At 39.1% G+C, this 26,369-nt stretch overlaps 1 protein-coding gene across 2 annotated transcripts in view; it reads right to left on the reverse strand.

Moving 5' to 3' along the window:
- ALKAL1 (ALK and LTK ligand 1) overlaps positions 1 to 26,369 on the reverse strand; it is a 40,282-nt gene that overhangs the window by 12,229 nt on the left and 1,684 nt on the right. The window lies entirely within an intron of this gene.

The following is a 26,369-nucleotide window of genomic DNA, read 5'->3' on the forward strand; positions in this document are numbered from 1 at the left end:
TCTCCTGTGAAAATTGCTGTGGATTTTAAAATATTCCAGTTCCATATACAGTATTTTTTCCAAAAAGCATGAGAGAAAATGCAAATCTCAGAACAGTCAAAGGTATCGTAGAATAGAAATTGGAGTTAATGCAAAAACTCACTTCCTTTTTTGCAGTGAGATGCTGCCTCTGGCTGACAGCATAAACTTTTGATGCAAGTAAATATTCTCAGAACTAGTACATTTCCACTGAAAAATGTACTAACATTTCTTAGGTAACTGTAGTTATTATTGCAGACAGTGACTGTATATAATAGTTGCATGTTATGTTAAATTCAGAAGAAATGCTTTTCTTAGCACTAATACAAGGAACATGATTAACTCGCAGCATTAAGACCTGCAGCTGAACATATTTATTCACTAAAAATATTTCCTTACTGCTAATGTAATTATAAATCTTTGTCTTCTCCTATATTTTTTTTTTCAGTTCCCTGTCTGAATTAACATTTATTTCATAAGGGCAAGTTTCCTTTCATACTATAGGAAGATGTTGGTTATTTCCCCAATTAAATTCTTACCACTGGCTTTTTCTCAGACGTCACAGGAGTGCATTTTTAGGCTGGGATTTTAAACTGAAATGCCGAAGTCTTACTGCAACTCAGCAAGGTTAGTGAGCTTAATTTACTTACGTTTCCCCAAAACTCTCAGTTTTGGCTTGTTTCCTTATTGCAAATGAAATACCACCCTTTCTCCATTAAACTTAGAATTTTGTCACAAAATGTCAGGTAGTTTAAAATTACACGGAATGAAGCACATGAGAAGACAAAATAGTAAAACAATGTGTGTGAGTTTTGAGTGAGATACCTCAAATGGACCAGTACTGATGAATAACCGAAGCCTGGTGAAGGCTGGGCTAGCAACAGGCCATTCTTGCTCTGACAAAGAACATTTAGATAGACCTGGGTCCTTTCAAAGTCTATAGAATCTGCCACAGGAACAGTAGCTGCTTTTTGCCCCATAAAATTCTTTAGGAAAAGTCTGTAATACACTATACAGACAAAAACCCACACCTAAACGCACAGAAGGTAAAACAGGATAATGGATTTGATGCTCAGAGAAGGAACAAGCATAGAATTGCAGCTGTAGCTGTGTCGGTAAGCCTGAGCAGGAATGCTGCAGGGTCTGCTTCCCACAAATAACCTACATTAGCCCAAGGTTCACACCAGCCCGGTTACGCCTGTCCCAGTAGGGAAAACTAGGTCAGTCGTGTGTCGGGAAGCGTGTGAATGACACTGACTGTGTGCCTGCTCCTCCCCTGCTGCGGCTGCCACCCCTCCGGGCAGCAAGCAGCTTTTCAACATGGGCCCACCTTTCAGCTTTTCTTCTAAGTGTTCGTTTTCTTAACAGTACAGTGCACTTGCTCAGTAAAAAAACAATCAGTGAGCCCCTGGCCCTCCACAAAGACAACCTAAGCTCATTTGTATGAAAATCACGGGCAGCACAGGTTACTGGAACGCTTCTGGCTCTAACGGCAGGGGCAACTCTGCCTGAACTATGAATTGCCCAACACAGGCACAGTAATTTTCCTCCATCTTCCAGCAGCATAGCCAAGCCCTGCTATCTGTAGACAAACATGAGGCTGAGGTCTCAAAGGACTTAGAATTTCAATCGAACTAATGAACATCTTTTTTGAATAGAATATATATCGCTGACTCCCGACCAGATCACACTGCAGCCAGAAACAGGATCTCTAGTCCATACAGGATGCTTTTATAAAGCAGTGAAAAATCATCTCGACAAAACCTCTACACTAGTTTTCCCTGGCTTCTAACAAGCTCTTAGTTACTCCAGTCATATTTCATGTGGTATCTATCACCTATTAAGACAGATAGCTTAATATCCATTCTCAAAATATATGCTCACATCCTCACAATACAAGTTAAATTCCTTTGACATATTAATTTCACAAAGAAAAAGCAGAAACTTGAATATAATAAGATAGGCTGGCAAAGTATTACTCAAATCAAAACACTTGAAAGTCACACTGGGCAAAAATACAAAAGACACAGGAAAAAGAAAGAATGAAATTATTTCAGTGTGAAACCCACATGAACAGGAAATGTTGAGAGAAGAGAGTTTATTCAATCCATTCTTGCCTCAAGACCATGTTACACAATCTGGTAAAATACAGCCAGTATATCTGTCCCGTGGGATATGGTAACTGATTGTTTTTAATCAGCCGGGAGAATAATCGGACTGTGGCATCCCTGTGCCTAAAGTGGCACCGCTCACCAGAGAGAGTACTTCTGAGCTATAAGGCACTTGTGCTATTTACTCTGGCTTCATGCCAGGTATAATCTCAGTTTATAATAACAAATAATCTTAATTCAAGGATTTCTTTCTTATTTACATTAGGACCTCTATGTGTGTCCTCAGATAATTACTCATCAGGGGCAAAATGCTGCCCATCCTACACCCCTTCCACTGAGAGCAATGGCCATGGACAACTATTAAATGGTGCTAGGACAGATCTGCTACTGGATCTGCTGTCTAAAATACTAAGAAATGGCAAAAATGTCAGGATGAGATAAATTTAGAAGGTTTTCCAGCTCTGCTTCACAGACAGAATGGGTAAGTTTATACTGTAAATTTGGTTCTAAACCATCCACACTGTTAATTTTCGCAATCTGAGTTGTGGCACCTCACAGAAGGTCTTGGGGCTTCAGGGAAAAGATGTCTGGATCTGCCAGAGTTTTATACCATGCTGGGATAAACGGGATGACAGTGTGAGCTAGCAAAGTCTGAGCTAAGCAGCAGTGAGCAACAGCTGCTTCCGCTCCCCACACTGTTGTAAACTTTCCAAAGTTGATTTAAATCGCTGTTGTTAAGCTAATTCCCTAGAGGATTATTCTGTGCGCTTTTCAGTTGCTATTCAGCACCTGGTAGCTGACATCAATGTTTTAATTTTTTCACTAATTTGGACGCGATTACAGAGAGGAAGAAGACTAAATAAGCCACAGCCCTGGGCGCGGGCATATGTTTAACCTGCAATATATGACACAGTTCCTTCACCTTGGATCAGGCTTTTCAGTTTTCTGTGCCTTCGACCTCTCTCTGTGTTTTGTCTGTTCAGACTGCAAAGCTGTGACAGCAGGTGCTGATTTTTATCCTATGTCTGTACTGTCTCCAGCACCACGTCACCCTAATCACGCCTGGAAGAGTCATGTCTTGCTGTAGCATAAATAACAAGAAGAGCTGTGCTTGCAGCACCAAAATAAGCCAAATCCACGCAGCAGTTTGTTGGCTTGGGGCATGAAAACTCCACATCCTCAGGTGATATCACCTTGGCAGAAAAAATCAAGATCTCAATTTGTTTATCCTCCCAACAGGCAGCCTTTGCTTATTTTTAGCTTATTCAGAGAAGCAGTGTAAATCAGACAGCAAAAATTACTCCAGATCTTGGCCTAATCTGGGTCTACACGAGAGGGATCTACAACATCTCACTGCAGGCTGTACTGTAGGTGACTGCAGACAATGTGAAGTGGCAGAGCTCAGGCTTTGCTTCGTTGGCCAAGTCACTTAATCTTTCTATGCAAGAAAAAAAGTCTTCATCAAGAATCATAATCTTTTCTTTTTGTAAGGATATTCACGCATCCAAAAAAACCACAATAAAATGAATTCAATTTCTCCTCAATTACTAAAACAAAATAAGAAAAAAAAATCACCTCTTACACTTCTCCATAGCAGGTAAACATTTCAGGAAAAAATAAGACTACCCAACAGAACTTAAAACTAGAAATGATGTTAGTTGTCACTAGTTTGTCTGCCTCCTAAATGATACTTGTCAGATTTACATGCAGGTGCTAAAGTGCTCTCCACAACACACTTCACTTGCAGTATTTAAAGCTTGGCGTCTTTAGCCAGGTTTAATAATTATCTGTTTTCCAGAATATCCATTGCTAATTCAGAATATCCACTGTTATTTTGTACAAGATTCCTTGAAATGACGTGTCCCATGATGGAATAACAGGCGTTTCTTGGTTTTTCGTTGTTCTCTACTTCAAGAAGTTACTCAATGGAGTTAGGCAGTTCAAATGATTATAACCTCACAGAAAAATTTTTTATGATATAATAAATAGTCCAAGATATAGTCAATAGTAATGGTAATACATCTTACTATATCATAAAATGGTTACACGACCCTGATCTGTTTTTTATTCATTCTGGTAAAGCCATTTTGAGTTAATGCAACTGTTCTTCAGAAAGGACAGTGCTTTAGAATTAACCCTTCTTTCTGTGCTTTTTATTTTTATTCCTAGTCATGTTTGTTTGTTTGTTTTTTTTTTACTTTATAATCCTTTTCAAGTCAAATTTATTTTAATACAAAGGAATGCATTTCAGAAGGTCTTGCATTACCAACCTTATAATCAATTTTTCCTAGTCTAATATAGATTAATCTAGATTTTGCACAACCATCACACATACAATCTTATGAAAAACTTAATTCATGTGTATTTTGTTTAAACTTATTTTATAGCTATGGCATTTAGAAAATAAATGCTTTATTGTGTGTTTCCTTCTTTCTGTCTATAAAATAGCAGAAGAAAACTGCCAGCAGTGAGATGCAGCTGACTCTTCTATTACAAACCCAGATGCAGGCTTCTAAAAATGTGGTTTTGGCATTAAAATAGCCGTGATTATTTTATTTTTTTAGAAGATCATTTCATGTTATGAACCTGCTTACAACACAGTATGTGTTAATAAAGTTTTAATTAAAAGTGACATTTAGATGGACAAGACTCTCCAAAGCTTCAACTTAAACAAAAGCTGTACGCATTCATAGTAGAGGAATAAATCTTGCAGTGGTTGAAATATCACGCTTCTACAAATATTGGAACACTGTCAGCAAAACTGTCTCAAGTACTTGTTAAAATAGACAAGCCCCATTTATTTGGATGGAGCTTTTTTTTACTAGAAACTCCCCACAGTGCCTAAAGATGTCAACCCTCGTCTACTGTGACAATAATACAAGGTGAAACACCCGTAGTAGCAGGTTTCCATACATTCAGCAATGTCAAGATGGATTTAGTTTATGGAAAAACAAAAAGTATGGTGCTAAAAATCATAGTAAAATCTTTCAAATGTACATTCATAAAGAAATTGATAAGGTGTCAGAAGAACTTAAGCAACAGAGATGAAACCAGACAGGGACAAGAGAAAAATACCCAAGTAAAGTGATATACTAGAAATATGAGTTAATGGAATGACATCACAATGCCAGGATGAAAGTGTCCTCAGCATGATTGTCTTAAAGATACATGAAATCTTTAAAAAAGCAGTGCTTTAAAAAAAAAATCAAAACAACAAAAGATATTCAGAAACCTTAATGACCCAAACCATCCCTCTGCTGCATGTCTTAATTTACATATATAATAATTTCTACAAATGTTAGGAAGAGATGTACAGCCTCAGTTTAAAACAAAAACAAAAACAAACAAAAAGCACCCCCAAAAAAACCCAAAAACAAAAAAAACACTCCAACAAGAGTTTCTCAAAATCAACAATAGAAAAGAGTACAAAGATAAGGCATCCTAGTGGAGAAAAAAATACCCGCGTTCATTTTGATAAGAGTATCGTGTGATGTTCAATAAAGCACAGGTGTTTGTCTACAGTGTCATACATGGGAATCACGTGCTAAAATACCCTGAGAATGAATGGGCATGGAGCACGCACCTAGAGATCGGATCCAGGTATTCCTGCCAGACGTAGACAGAAATACCTAGTGACCACTGTGGGCAGCTGCCACAGGGAATCAATCCCACCCCCTGGGTAGGGCTTTCGCCACACCACAGTTTCGCAGTGCTCAGGAGAACGGCTCCTAACATAGCCCTCAGCAGCAGCAGAGGACCTTAAGCAGGGTTGAATCAGTTAACATATGCTTCTTTCTTCAGCATCCGACCAATTAAAAGGTCTTAATTTCCTACTTTCATTATTATACTTTGGCTGTGACCAGACCGCATAAAACTCTTACTTCTGGGCCCATGGCTGGACAAAATTCTTACCTACAAAACTTTGCAGCAGTTTTGGCTATGCTGGCAATGCTATTTTTAATTTTTATTTTTTTTTTTAGCTGCTATTCCATTGTTACCAGATTAGTATTAATTTTTGTTCTGCAAACAATGGACATATTATTATAGATTTAAATATTTCTCTGGATCCTCATGTGGTCTCTGATACAGCAGAGAAACAGAGCATGCAGTTCTTTGTTGAAAATATGTGACATTGGTATTCCCTATTCAGGGACCACCAGTTGATTCTGGGGTCTGTCCAAGAGTGCTCAAAATCCTTAGGACGAATTTGTAGTTGTGTTACAACTCAGTTCACAGACTGATATTTTAAATGCTTTTTCTATTGCAGTTTCCCATAGGGAGGCAAGAAAAAACTGCTTAGTGCAACAGAGAGCAACTCCTTCAATCGTTAACAATCATAAATCATTAAACGTTTTCTATTATTTGTGTTAGAAATAACTGCCATATGAAAAAATACCTACTTAAATGATGTAATTTAGTTCTCTTAGCCTCCTCATCTGTGGTTTCTACCACATAAACTACATTTCTGCTTTTGTTTTGTTCTTTTTCTTGCAGTTTTCCTTAATTAAAAGCTTTATAAACATTTCTAATTGTCTTTGTAATTTGTTTGCTTATACACACACTCACCCTGCTTTCCCCCAACAGATCTGCAATTCATTCCTTTAGACACGGGAAAATATCTATTTCTGTGCGCAGTATTCCGAGACGTCACTGTGTTACTGCTTCTGTTAAGTAACACACACAGTTCCCACTTACTGAATACTTTTATTTTGAGACTTTGATGCGTACGTACTAAGTTCCACAGGGCATAGATGGAAAATGAGTCAATGCCCCAGACAGACACATTCCTTTCTGTATGTAATACCTCTGGTTGAAATTCAAAACTTAACAGATTCTTCCAAGTGCTGAGTAGTGAAGACTACAATAAATTAGCAAATTTTTTTGCATTTTCTACCACTCTCTGCTCTAGCAGGTGAAAAATTATCTGGTATCGTAGTATTTTCTGGGAAAAAAAAAAGCCCCAAATGAACCCCCAAATCAACACTGCTTGGATTCACAGAGATGAGAGCGTCGTGTCTGCTCAAGAGAAAATCCTGAATTAATCTACAACTGCATACCACTGCCATCTACTGAATGGAGAATATGCTGAACGTCCTCACGCGTACCATTCTGCTCTGAGCGGAGTTTACTACGCTTCCCATTTACTCCATCTAACAGGAGCTCTTTCTGTTCTCGCAATACAAAGCGTACTCTAGAGCTTAAGGGTTACAAACAGAGTGCAATTAAGAATTCATAATGAATGACTTGGTCAATTTATCTTCTGCTTCTCCAAGACTAGACATAAACACTATTCTAATCTCTTTGGATTTATTTGCTGTCCACAAAATCTTGGTTCAGTATTTCGACTTTATTTATAGAGAATATTTGGAATGCACATTTGATATATGATCATAACTCATTAGTCAAGTCCTAAAATGCTAGTTCTGCTCCCAGGTCAAATAAATGCTTCCATGTTTATTTACTTGTCCAGATTTGAAACAGTGCTTCTAAGGACACTTAAACTAGTGACTGAGCATTTGCTTTCCCTGATATTCATTCCAGTAATATTTTTCTGATGTGAGCATGGCAAATAATACTCCTTTTAAATGCTGAGTAATTGATATATCCCCAAATTCTCCCAGTTTTAGTTATGAATACAGTAGTGTTGCATATATAGAACTAAAAGTCTTTATTCTGTAACATTCATCAGGAACTTGAGCAATAAAACCGGCTGTGACATCAGTCAGTTTAGAAGTACAATGGTATCACCCCAAAGAGAAAGCCTAACAGGGTCTGCTTTCATTACAGCTGATAAAAGTTTACCACGTCAGTCACCACTGGCAAGAGCATTAAAAAAAATCAGTGCAATCCTTAAATACACTAAAGATGGACATAAAAGGAAGCACCAGCTTCTAAAATCTCAGCCTGGCATTTAGTCACAATTTCTATGTTCTTCCTGTCTTCCCTCTGCCATTCCATCACATGCAGTGCCAACCATTCATTCTTACCAGAGTTTCTACTCACCTACTCTACTCATATCTCTCTTACTCATCCTTGTAGGCCTTATCTACATGAGTTGCTGCCTTAAACCCAGGATTATTAATATTCACAGGACATTCACAGGAGAGTAACTGCAATCTATCTGGTTCTACCAAAATCGCAGTATTGCAAATACTGAACATTTTAAAAAATGCACAAAGTATTGTATGAAAGGATTCCTAAACCTGATGATTAAAAAAGAGAAGGACAACTACTACAAACCATAGTAAAGTGAGAAAATGAACACATTAAAAAACATATAAAGAGCAAAGGCATACTGCTTTCCTAATTCAGCATGTCTTGTTTTAATCTGTAGAACTATATGTTTATATGTCCTCATAACATTTGTTTGATGGATTGACATCTGTGCACTACAGTTTAGTGTAGATTTGAAGTATTTCAAATTTCTAGTGCTTCACCCTTTGTTTGGAATGGAAGCTTTTTTTCTTTTCTTTTTTTTTAAGATTTCTAAAAACAGTCTTGAAATAGTTTGACGCGCTGCCTTTTTATAGTGACCAGGGTCAAATTCCAGTCTCACTGATGGCTGCATGGTCCCTCTCACTCATCAACACCCCATTAATGGGAATTATGGGAGGGATTTTGGACCCAAATACTTTTCAGCTGTGTTGTTATTACAGAGATCTTCAGGTGGGTACCAAGAAAACAGATGACTAAGTTTAGACACTTCATTTCCGTTGGATGTATAGTATTTATTTGAGCGACAGGGCAGCAAGCTTTAGCAGCACTCTTGTTATAACTGCTATGGAAGATTCTGTATGTAATGTAATGTAATGTAATGTAATGTAATGTAATGTAATGTAATGTAATGTAATGTAATATAATATAATATAATATAATATAATATAATATAATATAATATAATATAATATAATATAATATAATATAATATAATATAATATAAATAGTAGCACAAAAAAAAGCAAGGCTAATGTGACTTGGACCTTTCTTCAAGAAAAAAGGGATATTTATTTCTCTCTGCTAACTGATAAACGGGCAAGACATGTCTTACATTAGGTAGGCACATTCCAGTTCTTTGACAAGGTTATGAACAAGATTCTAGGACGCGCTGCCTGAAATAGCAGATGGCTGGATTTAATATATCCAATAGGTTCAAGGCATATGATTCTAAGTGTGAAATAGTAGCTTTAATTCAACTAATAACTATCTCAGTTATGTTCTGTGTGCTATTACCCCCATTGAGTCACGGCCTGTGAGCACCTAAGAGGGAGGAATCTCTACTACTCCTGCTCCCATGCAGTCCTTTTGGTTAAATGCTGTCTTACCTAAAGACTATGCAAGCTTGTAAATATATGATGATGAGCCGGGCAAAACATGCTCTTTTACGCTGAGAAGAAACATTTGTTTGCTATAGTGTTTTATTGCTAACTCCTTCATTCTTTGTTTACTGCAAATCACTAAATGGAGTTAGTTTCTGAATTCATTCAATTTATTTATTACTACATTACAAAGGAGTACACGGGACCAGAAATTAAGTGTCTTACACTCCTTGACACATTTCTGACACAGGGTAAACCTGTAAGTAACACCCTACTGATTCAGCTAGGTTTTATGAAAAGAATGTCCATTATCTAGCTCCTTTTTGGATGTTTCAGATCATAAAACACTGCTGTTCTCATGAAAGTAACTAAACTGCGGCGTACATCATGTGACGGATAACTTTTAAAACAGTCTGCTTTTTTCAAGTTTCTCTTTCCAAAATGCCAGAACCACTATTGTGATGTGGCCTCAGAAGGTGTTATGCGCCCTTTTGTATTCAAAATTTTCTTTACTGCTGCAGTATTCTCTCCATTCATCTGTGGTAGAAAGTGAATGAAAGTGAAGTTTGTCCTCTTTTTTAAGAGACCTTTAGTCCCATAATCCTTGTACCTTTCCACTGGATCTCACGGGGCATAATGAAAGCAGAGCACCCAAAGGTCCTGTGCTATTACGGCCAGTATCATGGCACTCTTGCCACCAGAGTCCCTCCCAAGCACAATCTGTGGGAGGCCTGTCTTCTTTCATGCAAGTGAAGGAAAGTAAAGTGACACAAAGTCCTCTGAGAGAAATTTTGGGTTTTTATGCTTCAGATTAAATCAGTCCTTCAACATAAACTTTCACAAAACTAAAACAGTAAGAGCGAACAAAGCAGATAGAAATTAATTTTACTTGAGTTTGCTCTTTTTCATTTTATTATGCTGCTAGTTGGGAAGGATATGGAAGTTCTTACCTTTATAACCGAACTTTCTGACTTGAATTTACAGGAACATCTTTGAGACAACACAACTGCTCATGTTGTCTCAGTTTCCTACTCCCTGCGATCCACATTACTGCATCATACAAAAGGGAAAGCACCTGTGACAGTAGAAGGGAGGAGGCTGGAAAACACATCCAGGAGTAAGAGAACAAAAGTAGGAGAAACAGGCATGGAAGCATTTGGTGTTCATCTTGTATCACCTGGAGCACCTACACAGGTTACAAGGCACAGAAGAAGAACACCTACTTATCATTCCTACCTTCACCCATACCTAGTCAATTCTCAGAAGCTCTGGAAGAAAAAATATTTTTAACTAAGTCCCTCCAGTAGTCCTACCAGCAGAAAAGGTTGACTTGCAGTCGTGGGAGGGTGACAAAGACCTGTTCACATCCACAGGAAGGACCCAGCCAGACGCTGTCCTTACTCTTCCCTGCCCATGCCCTACTCTTGCCCAGCCATTGCACTTTGCCTTCTCCCTTCCCTTGCGCTCTGCTTGGCCTCCTTGCCTTGGCTGGTCTCCGCCGAGCTGTGAGTGGGAACAGAGAGTGACAGGAATAGTTAGCAGTGATCGTTGCTATGAAGACAACTAACGGCACGAACAGTAATTCCAGGGAGGCCTTCCTACCTCAGCAGAGCAATGACTATTTACAGCCTGAAAGGGGCTGCCAGCCTTAAGTTCAACACCCTCTTAAGGGCAACAGATTATCCCTAGAGCTGGCTCCTACGAGCCTGGACACTGAGCTGTGGGAAGGATATAACCTGAGGCTGGAGGGAGCTAACTCACTCGAGCTACAGAAGAAGCATTTAATCACGTCTGAAGTGTCAGGATAAGCAGACAGGGGATGGCAAGGATAGTTTTGCCTGCTGCGAACTGTTCAGATTTTTCAACACTGGTAATATTATATTCCTCCTCTCCCCCTCAAACTTTGATTTTTCTTTGCTTAACTCATCACTTGTGAAGGGAAAGTAATTGCTCGCTGAGTGCTCAGACACTGTACCTTCATTTCTCAGAAAAAGAAATCACACCTTGTTGCTGCTTAAAGACTGCAATTATCATCACCATGTATTATCATCACCATGAGCTTGGAGAGGTTGAACCCTGGCTGGCCAGGGGACAGAGATGCTTGCCACCATCTGATACCCTCTGTGGTGCGAGTGCAGAAACCAGCAATTAAAAACTGTCCCTTCTAAATCAGAATATTCCCCACAGTATCTTCCAAGTATGTCCAGAAATATGATACTAAGTAATTTCTCTTTGCTCCGTTCATTTATAATGTCATCAGTTACATGCTGTACCAACAGTCATTCATCATCCAGCCAGAATTTGTAGAAATTCATGTCAGTCTGCAAATTGGCTGTAGGTCTTTCCAAACATTTTTCTTTCTGTCACCTGTCTACCAATATTTCATTCTGTCAGTAGAACCATGTGAAGGCTCTTAGCCAGGTAAAGGAAAAATGTACTTTCAATTGCACATGTGAAGCCTCCTCCCAAAATCTTTCCCTTCTTCCTGAATGTAAGATTGTCAGTCAGCTCCAGGTAATTTAATTTTGGTTATAACTAAACAATCCTTTCAAGTTTTCAACTGCCACTGCCTTTCTTTTGGTAGTTTCCTCACTTCTGCAAAGCTTTCATGACTAAACATGGTGGGTTTTTATTTAATAAAGAATTCTAAAATGCTAAAGGAAACATGAAATAGTGTAACGATAAGAGAAAAAAAAGTTTTATTTCCTTTTATTCATAAAGGTAACAAACATCTCTTATATGTTCATTAAGGAAGAAAAAAATAAATTTTTGCTATAAAGTTATAAGACTTTCAGAACTACAGTTTCTCAATAGGATATTTATAAGCTAATGTCTTTGAGTTGGGGCATACGTCTAATTCTGAGACTGTCAGAGCTGTAATCTGAGATTGCATTAAAAGGAGCAAAATACATGTACCTCTCGATGTATCTCTTTGAAATTGGCTACCATCAGAAACCACTGTCTGAACCTGCAATTCCAATTTCCATGGTTAGAGTCACAGAAGCCATTGTTTGAATGTCAAAGTTTGAAATAAAAACCAAGAGCAACTAAGGGAATGAATTCTGTTTAGAGTCTTAGCTTATGTCTACAGTAATAAAACACAAAGCAGTTGTATACTAGCACTTCTCCAGATTCCCAACTGGTACAAGAAATGATTCTAGGAGCTGTTGTACTCTCAAATAACACAGTTTTGAGGGCTGAAAGACACTGGAAGGAGAGTATGGCCTGATTCTGTTCTCCTTGATTTCAATAGAAGCAAAAACAGGTCCTCAATCTGCGTGTAATTCACATGATCTACTTAGCTAAACAATTAAGTCACAGCTCTGACATCTGATATTTATTTTAAGTTCTTTGAGCCAGATTCTCTTCCCTGAGCCAACCCTTTTTTCTATTCTGGTGGCACAAAGGCTATAACAACCATGGATTTTCCCAGCTGGAGATTCTCCCAGCGTGAATAAGGCCTTACCTGTCTGGTAAAACCAGCTTTCATGATATTTCTTCCTCCTTTGCACCCTCTGAACCTTCGCCATCTTATGCGAAAGAGCAAAGAGGCCAGGCTACTGCCCTCATTACCGTGTTTCAGATATTCTTAGTCTGCATACTTGCCTCTTCAAATTAAAGCTATCCAGTTAATTTTAAATAATCCAGGTACTTTTGTAACTAAAGGGAAAACACAGTCTGCTACGATGCTCCTTCTGCAGTATTTCAGAAAATACACAATTGAGGGTCTCTCCAAGGCATGTTACCAATGAGACATCTCAAAAGCTCTCAACCCTTAAACTATAGGTCACTCCTATCTGTGCAGGCCATGCTTAAGAAGGTAATCATATTGCAAGGTCATCCTTAAAGAAAAGACCTTCAATCCAAGCAAGCCAACTTCTTAAACCCCCCTCTCCACCCCAAGAGAGCAGAGCCTGTGTTAAGGGGTACCCCGAAGACAGCTTCAGCTGAAGAAAACACACAGTTTGATCAGAGCGTTTGTCGACGGTTGCCTGAGTGGGGAACCTTGTGGTTAACGGCTGCCCCTTTTACACTATTTTAGGTGATGTACCCAATGAAAAGATCTATAAATGAGATTAGTTTAATGGAGATGTAAAAATCAGGATGCAGTTTATCGCTGCTCTTATTTGAGTTTACTTTAGGCAATGTTCCACTGTGGAACTGATCTGCTGGGAAATGTGAATCCTCACAGAGGGACTGCCTCATAAATACGCTGTGGGAAGCAGTGGCACAACGCTAAGCCACTGTGAAGAGAGCACCAATTACTCAAACTTCATCCACCTCTTTGAATATGTTTACATTGTCAAGGAATTAGCCAAGGATCTGACTCCAGCCTCAAGAGAAAATGCACTTGCATCCTAATCCCTTATGCCTGTGCGCGTTTCATTAGCCGAAATCTGGAGCTCTCTGGAAGAGAAAGCTCAAGTATATGCTGATACTTAGTGTAGGCCCAAGCTCCTACCCAGCAGCGTGCAGTGGCCTGAGCGTCACAAACAGATATGTTCACATTACAGTGGAGACTCTGCCTTGGACCGCTGAAGAGGCCTTGAGTCCAGAAGCAACTGGAAGCAGGAAGCAAGCAGATCCACCAAACAGAAAAAAAGCAGGGGAGTAAATATGGAAAGCGTGTAAAGTCTAAGGAGAAACTAAACTTCTCCTTGGGTGTCCCGCTTTTTTCATTGTATCCCCTTTAGCTACAATACAGTTGTGCCCCATTTCTGGGCAGAAACCCATTCAAAGGTGTGACCTTCAATGAACGCTTACAACGTTCACTAAGCAGCTACCTACCACATTTGACTTCCAGACATGCACTGGGATACAATGGCCCAGCAAAGTAGGCTCACAGCTTCGTGCACCAAGATTTCTGGCCAAGGAAATGAGTCAACTTGGGAGGTAAACAACATCAAAGACAGTAACATTCAAAATGCATCAGCCCCTTCTGATTCAATGCTTTCTAATCAGCCACTTTCCAATAATTCATTAAGACTTGAACAAAGAGGTTGAAACGTTGGCTTCTCCTAGGGCTTCAGCCAACCATAATGAAATTATAACAGGATACATTTACAAGGTTGAATATCTTGAACTCAGCTATAATGATGTTTATTAGTAATTCTTCAATAGCTGCTCAGAAAGCATATTTGTATTAGCTAATCCTTGCCTGTGGAGACCTTTACATTTGTTTGGCAAAAGAACATTAAGAAGCATGGATTTTTTTTATATTCCTCTCTGTAAATCCCTGTTTCCACCAGAAAATGCTGTGGGATCAAGAAATAAGCCAAACGTAGTGTACATAATTACTTTTCTGCTATTACTATTAGTGATCACTCTAGAAAACAGAACTGGAATGGATATACATGCAGATTAACATATTCTGACAATTTTTACATTTGAAAAATAAATGTTATAAAGAATTTAGCAACTGTACTTTGCATTGCAAGCCTCTTGAACAGCACCATACACATACAGATAAGCCCTGTGTGCATAACTCAAAAGTGCCCTTTTCCTTCTTTTCTCCTCTGTCTTTCGGTGGAAAACACCGAAACATGTTATCTGTTTTGAAAAGTAAAAGTAAAAATATGAAAACAATTACAGATCTGATGTATGAGTTTATGCAAAAGGGCTCCCTTTTTTTTCAAAGAGATTCTAATAAGCAGGTAAGGATATCCCTCAAGCAATTCAAACGTATGTCATTATGAAACCTTTGCTATTTTGAATACTATGCTGTGAATATGTACTTCACTCTTTCCAAGAGCAAAGATGTATTACTATACTAATTGTTCATTAAACTATGAAAGGATAATGCACTGAAAATAATGAGACATATAGGTAAGACTGGTCAAACTATGCATTAATTTAGTGAAGCTGTCTTTTCCTATTCCTTTTTTTTTTTCTGTAACAGATAAAAATTTCCATTCATTCTTCTATCAGCTATTTGAAATCACTAAACTATCGAGACACATATTTCAGCTGAATCCAGAGACCCCAAATTATGCCTGGAAAGTTATTGGAGAGCTCTTGACTGAAGGCAGAACCACTCTTAGAATGAGATAAAAAGACTACACATTGATAAATACGAAGAGGAAATTCACGTCTTGCAATTCTGCAGCACTCTATGCAAGTATTCTGTTTTAGCTATCACGGCTGCTAATAAATGTAGATTCTAGAATATTTGCATAAATTAAACACAAGAACAGCTGCAATACATCAAAAGCAATACATGAACTAGTGAATCATCTGAATGAAAGCTGATGACATGTGCTTAACTGCATACAAGCCAAACTCTGCACTGACAAACAGGCAAACTCTGTCGGAGTGAAAGGAAACAGAATTGAGTTTGCCAGAGCTTAATTAGACCCTGATCTTTTTGAAATATGAATAGGGTCCAGGTTGATTGCTGTGCAAATGGTAATGTTTAACTGTACTTTACATTTCCTGTGCTTATTTTAGAAATGTTTCTATTTCTTTCTGAATTAGAACAGATTCAGACCTATCATAATAGATTAGTAATCCACGGTTTCTCCCTTTTAAGTACTTTATTTTAAACTGCTATATTAAAGGTGTTCCCAGTGAACATATACCATGTTTATACTCAGGCTAAGGTCATTTTACCTTATCACAGCTACATAAGGAGATATCTTCTAAACGATACCTGGGATAAAAATATTTTATTTGAGTGGTACATATAAATGCATCAAACGCAGTGAGCTGTTTAGACTTACTGATATCAGAGGTCTTATCTTTGAGGATCATAAGCAGGTGTAAAATGCATGCAAACCATACATTTCAGAGGGACAAAACGTGCTGAGCAGAAAGCGATGGCCTTAAAAAACAGAAAACACTTTCCAGATCCTGGGACTGAGCAAGTTTAATGTTTCTCTGGTTTTTAATACTGCTTTCACTGTTACAATATTCTGTTACTCTGATGGAAGTGTAACTGCAGAGAAAAGGAACTGTTACCCAAGATATTCAAGAGTTTTTCTATCTATTCTGAGATAACACCTATCTCATTAGTATTATTTAATCTCCAGATTTACTCCTTGTTTCACTCCTTACTCTGACAGGAAAGGAACAGCTACCCCAGACAAAAGTAAAGAAGGAGAAGCAAGTGTTTTCTGGAGGTGCTGCTCAGTTATGGGTCAGCGGACTTCAGTATAAATGTGCAGCTTGGCTCTGTTTCAAGGATTTTGAAAGCCTGGGCAGCTTAGATAAGGGACGCCCTATAGTCCCATGCAGCTGTATCACACACATACACGTGGAGTGACTCCATCACGCAGGTGATGTAGAGTTACCGTGTTCGTGAGCAGTACAGCTGGGTGTTAAATTTGCTGTACCTGTGCAGGTCTTATCCACACAAATGATTCATTTTGTAGTAAACCCTTTTCTGAAAGTCTGATAATTGCCTGGCATCTGGAAAAGTGGCTTGTTACGGAATGAAGGGGGGAAGTCTGTGTATGTTAACTTTACATGCAAACTTGGGATTTGATCGTATAATAATGGGAAGCACAAATTGTATGGGTTATCTTGCTAAATTATTACTGACTAACAGGTCCATTCAAACATTAGGTTCACAGCATAAAATGGAAGCGATTAGCCTGCTCTAGGTGTCTTCTGACCCAGAAGATTTCTCTGGAGACCACAAGAAATCCTCATATTGGTATATTTTGGCTGTAAGTCTTCGCCCACTGTGTAAAAGATGAGTCCTGAAAATATTTTTCCTAAATTTCCTAAATTAAAATTTCAGGTACAAAATAGAAGTCTCTCACGTGTTAGGCATGTTATGCCATTAACAGACAAGGAAGAAGTAATTACTCTATCATGATTACAGTAATAACATAACAGCTATCTCCTCAGCTAGTCTACTCCAATGGGATTTAAGGGTTTTACTAATTTAGTGCATACACCCAGTACTGCCACATATGCTAAGGATGATGCATTTCCTAACATTTCATTTCAAAGGTTCCTTCTACTGAAATACATCACATACATCTTGATATCGTAAACAGTAAGGATTAAGGAAAAAAAAGGTGTCTGCCTCTTTTCCAGTAGAGTTTTATTTTGCTTTTCACCTTTTACTTTTCACCTGCTCAAGTGAAAGGGAAAACACCATTTAGGTAGCAAAGCCTTAATTAGATTTGTGGCATGTTACTCCTGAAGTTGTCCAAAATCTGCAAGGAGCATGACCATAGTTGCTTTTATAATGCAACTTTAAATGTTTTTCTTCAAGCCAAAGACACAGATTTCAAATCACGTAGTAAGAGAACATGTACGAAAATGCAATCTAACCAATGTAATTGAATTGACAAAGAAAGACCTAATAGACTTAAAAAAAAAACCTTCAAAAAAAAGTTTAAATATTCTTAGTATACAAAGTTGTGCCTCTACCATAAGTGGTTTTGGTTTGATTACATAACCATTGTAATTGTGTTTTTAAAAACAAAACATTAGGATTAAAAAGTAACTCCAAGCAGTATTTTCCACTGGTGTTAAAGCCTGTATTAAACAAACACATTTTTATGCACTGTTTTAGTAAAATCAGTAGACCATTGCACATCAATGATTTTTTGCCCAGCAGACATAATAAAACATAGAAGAATATAAAAATGGCCACTAACCAATCAAATAATTGGATCCTTCATGTGTTAAATCTTGTTTATACCCTCGAGATGAAGAGTTGCACCCTCAGTGTGTAATCAATATTCAATCAATTATCTCACTGGAGCAACTGTTTTCCAATTGACCGACATTAAAAATGCCCAAACCACAAATGAATAGCCTGTAGGACTTCCACTAAGTCGTATCCTCTAATTCACAAGTGACAAAATGATGCAGTCATCCTTAAATCGAATAGAAAAGCCAAGCCATCATCTGAGGCTAACGCAAGAGATCAGCTGCACTTTTTCTAGCAAAATGTTTGCCACCTCCTGATTTCTGGTCATTTTGCAAGTTTCATTTTGACGTATTTTCTTCACCAGAGTTAAGTTTTGGTTGTGGTGTCCTGGGCAGAGAGTACATGCAATCGCTTAAGTGTAAAACAAACAAACAAAAAGTCCCAGAAAACACATTTTTTTCCAACTAAAAAAAAATCTATCATCTCGCTCTGTGTAACACTGCTCATGTGTGCACACATTCACAAATCGTTACATTTTTTTCTGGCAGTCTGTTTTAATACTCTCCCTCATCATCAAAACCAAATTTAAGCAACAAATTATCAAATGTATTTTGATATGCTTTTCCTGAAAAAGTAGATATTTACTATGGCTATTAAAGTGCACTTATTTGGTATGTTTTAAAACAAGCCTTGCAAAATACTAACATGGGATTTGCTCACCTTTAGTAATTTATTTTTTTTACTTTCCTGAAAAGTACTAGATAAACACCACTGAAAATTTTAGTTTCTAGAAAACAGGTAAGTGTTAATAAGGGGGATATTTTCCCCTTCCTACAAATTACTTTCAGGTCACTTGGAGAGGTCATCTTGAAGAATAAAACAATCCCAAAGCGGACAGTGGCACTACATATATTTTGGACATGGAACCAGCCTCCCCCTCTCTCTGCAGCCTTCCAATGGCTATTTTCCCAGATGGTGCATCTTCCTTGGGTCCCTCATTGATTTTGAGGTTTTCCTTACAGCTTTGCACAGCGGCTACTACTATGTGCTGATTTTTACACTGTTTTAAGCACTTCGGAAAATACAGTCTACATTTAGAAGCCAACTTTGTGACTTTCAAATCACGTGTAGGTCCAAAACATTGCATCATTCTCCTTCAAATTGTCCTCAAAACCCATTAATTAAAAGATGAGTCTGCGTGCCTATATACATATGTATGTATGTATAGTTACACTTCTCATCTTTTTAAATCTTTCTCCCTGGATACGTACATATTTAAAAATCAAAATAATGTCCAGACATGAAGCAGTGTGTTTTCAAGGCTAAAGCCTACCTACCAAACAATAAACATATTGCAAAGCCTTACGCCGACGTGCTACTGTTCCCCCACTTCTTGTAGTCTTTCCGTAACCGATTAACACCTGAAATAATAACAAACCAGTGAAACACAGAGACCTACAATTCTTTCTTGATTGAAAATCCAATCTTCATGTCTACAGTAAAGAAAAAAATACACCGACACTTCAGTTTGCTCACAGGCTCAGGGCCGAGCCAGACTAATTGGAAATGTGTGCTATAGTTCCTGGGCTACAGTAATGCACTTGGATCTACTTTGAAGTGACATTTCTGTTTTACTTGTTATTCGCTTCCCTTCGTATTGGAGGAGTCTTGGTGTACTGCAGGCCCAACCCAATTCCGGCATAATTCAGTGAAAATTTTGACATTCACTTTTCTGGGGCTAGGAGTGTACATGAGTAATTGTATCTTCTGTCACGCTAAATGCATTTTTTTCAAAATATGAAATAGAACTCAAAGAAAAACCAGACGATCTCCCCACGTTGAATAAAGAAGAAGTCGCTGGCTTTTTATACGCAATAGCTCAATAAAAAAAAGCTTTTCCATACGCTGACATTGTATCTTGCTCCTGGCAGATATGCTACCTGAAACGCTCGCTGCCCAGCGCGCTGCAGTTCCACAAGGTCCCTCCCTTCACGTGCCCCGACAGCGCGTAACGTCAGGTCGATTCTGTAAGGTATCGAGCACCCTCAGTTTGTGATTAATGAAGTAAGAGCAGAGCCCCTTGGAGAGCCAGTGTCATCATTTCATTTGAAGGACTACTCTGATGGACTTCATTGTATTTTAAACCTCCATACGCGTTAACAACTGTGTTTTGTCTTTGCTCGCTCACTCATCAGCTGTCATGGCTGGTTCACGGGCTTGACATTCTCTGCTGCACAGATTTCTGGCATACCCTAGATTTCAGATGTCTTCTGTTCAGTGGCCTAGCTCTACTGCCTGGAATTGCTGTTTGCCAAACACACGATACTGCTTTTACAAGGCATATTGCACAATACACCTAAAAACCCAAGCAGTCAAGGAAAGAAACGTATCAGCAGGGCTACGGGTCCTAAAGGCATCGTAACCATGAAGGAGCGGGACACAACGATAGATCCAAGCACTTGCGCAGAATTGAAGGCTGAAGGAATACAGACTTTCTGCAGCATTTGGGACTTAGTTAAATTAGAAACTAAGAAAGTCAGCATGCAAACTAGAGACACTGAGAACACGGACATCTTACAGTTTGGGGAGCTAGTACAAAGGTAACACTTTGCGGAAGGAAATGCTGGTGATAAATAACAGCCGACCTGAATGAAAGGCAGTAAAGTCAAGGCTCATCTCATTAAAAATAGCAAAAATGGTGGAAAAAACAAAATGCTTGCGAATACAAATACAGTTACAAATATGCACTTGTCAGCATTAAACCTATTGGTGTGTGGAACTATATATTTATTACAGGAAAGAGTAAGTAATGGGTCATTAAAAAGTGGCCAGTATCAACTCGTTTAGGAGAATTTATCAAGGAAAATTTGAGGATGGCTTTGAGATCAAAATGTTATCAATATATTTAATGAAAAGTCATTCTTTCTCCTCACCCAAATAAAACACTATGTAACACAAAATCTGTCCTGCCTACTTGTATTTTTGGGGTAGAATTGACAGACAATCTTGGTATGCACAGAGACAATGGTTATTTCCACTGAACACACCGGGACTGTTCACATTTCTGCATCATGGTGTGGTGACATCCTTGCAGCCCCTCTGATCTTGGCTCAGAAACCATTGGCCTGGGCAGCACGTTGCCCTGTGGCATCTATACTGCTTCCAGTACCCAAGATAGTGGCACCCTTCCATGGAGACTGCCGTATAGAAGTTTGCCAAGAGGAATAATACCTAATGATTCATTAATGTGTTAATTTATGAGAAAATACTTTCTTTTGACTACTAGGTCTTGAATATGCAGTGTTATAATTTATTTGCCTATCATGTCCATCTCAATAAAAATAAAGAAAACTAAGTCCCTTAACCATTTGGAATAAGGATGGTATTAAACATCTGAAAGCAGAATATATTTGCCTGGTTCGGTTCCAGAAAAGCCTACCCACCAACTCCACTGTAAAAATGATTTATTAAAAACTTCAGATGTGGAATCAGGAATAATTACTATTAGCCAACAAAATTTAATTTGATTTTTTAATGTAGCGGTTACTCTTCTTTTAAATCCATTTCAGTTTCTGAGGTAATGTCTGTACTGGTCTGTTTTGGTAAACATGTGATTTTGGAGAATGTCATTTTTATTAACTTTCATCTTCTTTTAAGCCTCCCGAATGCCCGGCAATTCCTATTAACACAATATATTTAAAAAAAAAATAATAATATTTTATTAATAGGAATAATAATTGGACAAAACATAAGTATTACTTATGTAATAAGTAGTACATAACACAAAGAACTCTGTGTTATGCCGTACCATACATTTTAATTTCCTAGATGCAAGGTTTACATTCTTTAATGGTCTTTTTTCACTCCAGATCTGTAATTACATTCACTGCAGTAGTTTAGTATTAGGCACAGCACGTCTTGCAGAATTAGGGACTTGCAGCTGTAACTATCACTGCACTTACAGGGTATTTTTTAAGCAAGTAAAAAGAACAAAACTTTTCTTATGCCTTACAAAAGGTTACAAGTTTTTTATTCAACCGTAAACTAAAATAAACCTCAAACTTATCTTTCAAATCTAGCTCATTATGAACAATGGTTAAATTAGCACCATGTCTTGGGACAACTTACAGTTTTCTTCCGCTCACGTATAAGAAATTTTGGCATAAAGCTGAACTCTCAGGTTTAACCTCAAAGTTTAAATAGTTTGAGGGCCAAATTCTCTCATCTGATATGTTATTCTAAATCTGAAGTAGATATGCTCAGGAGGCTAATTTGAACATACTGCCAAATTGAGAGCAATATTTATCTTCATTCCTTCATGCTTGAAAAATAACTAATCAAAATGTTTTAAAATGCCTTGCTGGTCTCCCAGCACAAAGACAAATTTCAGCCCCCTACCCCTGGTAAGTTTAGATAGCTTATTTCTCCACTATCATGGGAAATATGTAAGGAAAGAACAGTTAATGCAGACTTTTTTATTTCTCAAGAATTCTTTTAATCTAATTACATGGAAGCTATTTTGGTTCAGAGGAAAGTGTTTGGATAAAGGTAACAAAGAAAATCTGAAAAGAATAATGAACTATTCTAGTTCCCCCAACGTGACATTCAAAAATAACCTGATGCTGAATCCTCTCTTTGTGAAAACACGTATCTGGGTTCTTACTAAAATAAAACACCTGACCACAGTTACACATCATAAACAAGGGATAGTTATGAAAAAGATTGCCCACTGAGGAGCTTTCATAACTAAGCTTAAAAAATTTATGAGACACTTCTTCGTGCAAAAAACCCCCACATTCAAACATAGAAACTTCAAGGAAATCAGGCAAGTAAAGGATGTTGTGACAGAAAATTTAATCCCACTAGATACCATAATTCAAATGAACAACTTGTATTTTTAGTGACATCCTACCAGAAATCCCAGCAAAAGATGAAGATTGCTTTTTGGTTAGTTGGAATACATTATTTCTTCTGAATACACTCTTCAGAGTAAATGCTCACTCTCATTAATCAGGTCACCAAGAAAAACAGGGACAGATCAGTGTGAGGTAAGACTTTTGAACATGTAGGGATAAAAGGGATAAGAAGTTAAGACAGCTAAAGTGATGGTGAAACTGGTATCTTTATTGCATATGTGGGTGTCCTTCTGGGTCCTACACAATACATGATACCAATCCTCATATGGTCGAGAAGCACACGACATGGAATATATCCCTGATTATTAAGGGGGAAAAAAAGACGTAAAGAGTAATTTATGGCATGGTCATGGCAGTTCACTGCCCCAACATGGCAGGGCAGGTTTGAGTGTCCATACTGTTTCAGTGCTGCCGTGCCCCTTTGCCCCCGCAATGAACCCACCTGGAGTAGAGCACAGCTGCTATTCCCATCACACAGCTCTAGCCCAGGACATGCCCTTGAATCGCCTGGAAGCCATATTCAGATGGAGCACCACAGACCAACCGCTCTTGCTTTTACATCTTATCTACGTACTCATACCGAGTGGTACGTGTAGGGTATCTGACAGTTAGTGTCTCACCTTTCTTTTTCCAGCCTCACTGAAGACACGCTATGATGCTGTGCTTTTTCGTTATGGCCTGAGATAAATGAGCACGTCCCCACTGCAGTGAGGAGGAGGTCCCATCTCCTCTCAAAACTCACCCCTGGTCATGTGCTCCAGCCACCTGCCTTGTGCTGCTCCTAAAATTCAGCCGGTGGCACTCCATGCCAGCTCTCCTCACTACGCAAACAGCTAACCAAGCCCCCAGATGATATAAAATAACATAAAGGTCTGTGTGGAGGTGCTGCTCGGTGTGTTGAATTAGCTCATCATGTGCTTAGACTAAAGATGGAACCAGTTCCGACAGTGAGGGCAAGAGAGAAGAACAGGAGGGGAAGAACATTTCAGCCCTCCTGCTATTCAGCTGGTTGATAATACAAAGCAGCATCCTCAGAAAAAGAGAAAACACACAGAAGTGATGCTTCTTGCGTGCTCTGTTCTGGATTCGGCACTGCTCTGGATGCGTTTTGTTTCAAACAAAAGAAGCAATTGGGCTGCTCAATATTCTCTTAAATCAGACACTTGACTTTGATTTTCAGCAATAACAGATAATCCAAATATATAACTCATTTTAAATGCTTGAGCTGAATGCGACGCCTTTCCTGACTGACGGGAAGATGAGCCATTCTCTTCAGCTGACACTCAGGTACTACCAGCCGGAGCAAAAAGCTGCTGTTAATGTGTTGGTGACAGGAGTTAAAAGAAAAGGGTTGATGACTTGTAAGAAAAGCTTTGTCACAGTTCACTATCCCAAAAAACAAACACACGCCATCACAACGGGTACTAATTTCTATTCTTGCTGTTTGTTCTTAGAAAATTGAGTGAATATGAAAACTTGACTATTATTTAAACTGGAGATATGCCCGTTCTAGGCTGGAGAGAAAGCTGCCTCTGTGGCTGCCCCCAGGACACTGCACCTACACCAGGGACAACTGGAGAACTTCTGTAAGGATGTTCAGCATCCTTAGACCTTTCTGTATACAATACAGTTACTAAAACTAACAATGAATAGAAAACAAGCTTTACTATGTTTAATACTGATGAATTCACGAAAATTCCCCTTCAATGTTATATAAATATTATGAAATATTTATGCTTTATATTTTATAGCTCAATACGATTATTTAGTTAGGAGTAAACATCTCAAATGGGAGATACTGTTGTCCACAATAGACTTTCTCCTCAAGCCACCTGATACCAGTAACTGCTACTCTCAAGTTTATACTTCTCTTCATTCTCCTGAAAAGAAGACATATGTAAAGCTTAAAAAGACCCTTTTACATTTTTTCCTGGAAAAATGTACACTGAGGGTTTGCTCACAGGACATAAAGAATTCAAGACACAGTACGTAATCACTCATCACCAGTCCAGTTGATAACCAGCAGCATCTTTTCCTGTCAGCAAACAAATCTGTGGCAATTTGGTTTGGGCTGGCTTTCCCTTAACTACCAGAGACTTCATGCTCTGAAAACACAAGAATATCTGGAAGTTCAGTGAGACACTACAACCCCTTACTGATGGGCTGCTCGGTACCTGGGGCAGATTACACTCAGCAGAAGCTTCCAAGGCCAGAACGTTAATTACTTTTTGCTTGATTTGTCTTTTTTTCAACCCAGTTTCCTCAGACTGTGCAGTGCCCTACCAATCAGTTACTCACCTACTAACTTCTGAACTTGTCACCTAACTTCAGGTTTTTCTGAAATGAGGTTTCGTTTCCTTTAAAATAGACCACTGGACAGAGACAAGCAACTCTACCAGTGTGACTTGGGGAGGGCTGCATCTCAACTTCACCTATTACCAGCCATCAGCCACAAGGGTGCCCTCCAGGGACACAAATCCCTAAGAAACCAAACTTCCCTAGTTCCCCTCATCTTGTTTCTCTCCAGCAGGGTCTCTGGCAAGCAACAAGAGAAAAATATTAGTGGGCTAAAGCCACTTAGTTAGTGGGACAATCACTATAATCTCCTTCTTGCTGAACTGCATTATCCTAACTAACTCACACAAACCTCTCAGCCAGCTCCACTCCAGTAGGAAATGTTTTGCGTGGCTCTGCATCATAACTAGCTGCAGCAGAGGTGACCTGCTGCCCGGTCTCCTAGTTAAGCACAGCCCGTGAACATCACCAGGCAGCTGTGCTTGGCCCTGAACTGCTCCTGCTTGTCATGGCCCGGCCTGACCCGTGCCAGCACTGGAGAGACGGCTCCCTGCCCCAGGCTGAGCATCCTCCGGAAGGTGAAACAAGCCCCCATGACCAGCACAGCCTGGGTCTCCCGCACCTGCCCCAGCAAACCTAAAAAAATGCATCACATGGGAACCAGTCAAGTTGAAGAGGAAGTTTAAAGGAGTAAGTTCTGACATCTGTCTCTCAGATCGGTCATTTCTCCTCTTTGTGCAAATCAGAGGAGCGGTCCTAAGTTTGGGGAGAAACCAGGCTTCCTTAGAGCTGGCTGCGCTGTAACGCAGGGAAGTCGTGAGGCTTGCTCGGAGGGGCTGTAGATCAACTGTAGCCACAACTGACCTGCCAGCAAAAGATGCTGAAGCCCGAGTGACCCTCTCCTGCCTTGTGTCCCGGATACCCCCCCCCCACGGCTGAACTCCTGCCGGGGAGCCGAGCCGGGGCACCGCGCTGCTCCCCCTCCACGTCCCCTGCCACGCCGGGTCCCGCGGGGGAGCGGGGCTGGGCTGCGCTGCCCTCAGCGGGGCTTGACCCCAGCAAAAGGGGAAACCACCCCCGGGGGCTGCCGCCTCAGGGACGGAGA

The sequence above is a fragment of the Larus michahellis genome, chromosome 2, assembly GCF_964199755.1.
Source record: "Larus michahellis chromosome 2, bLarMic1.1, whole genome shotgun sequence".
NCBI lineage: Eukaryota > Metazoa > Chordata > Aves > Charadriiformes > Laridae > Larus > Larus michahellis.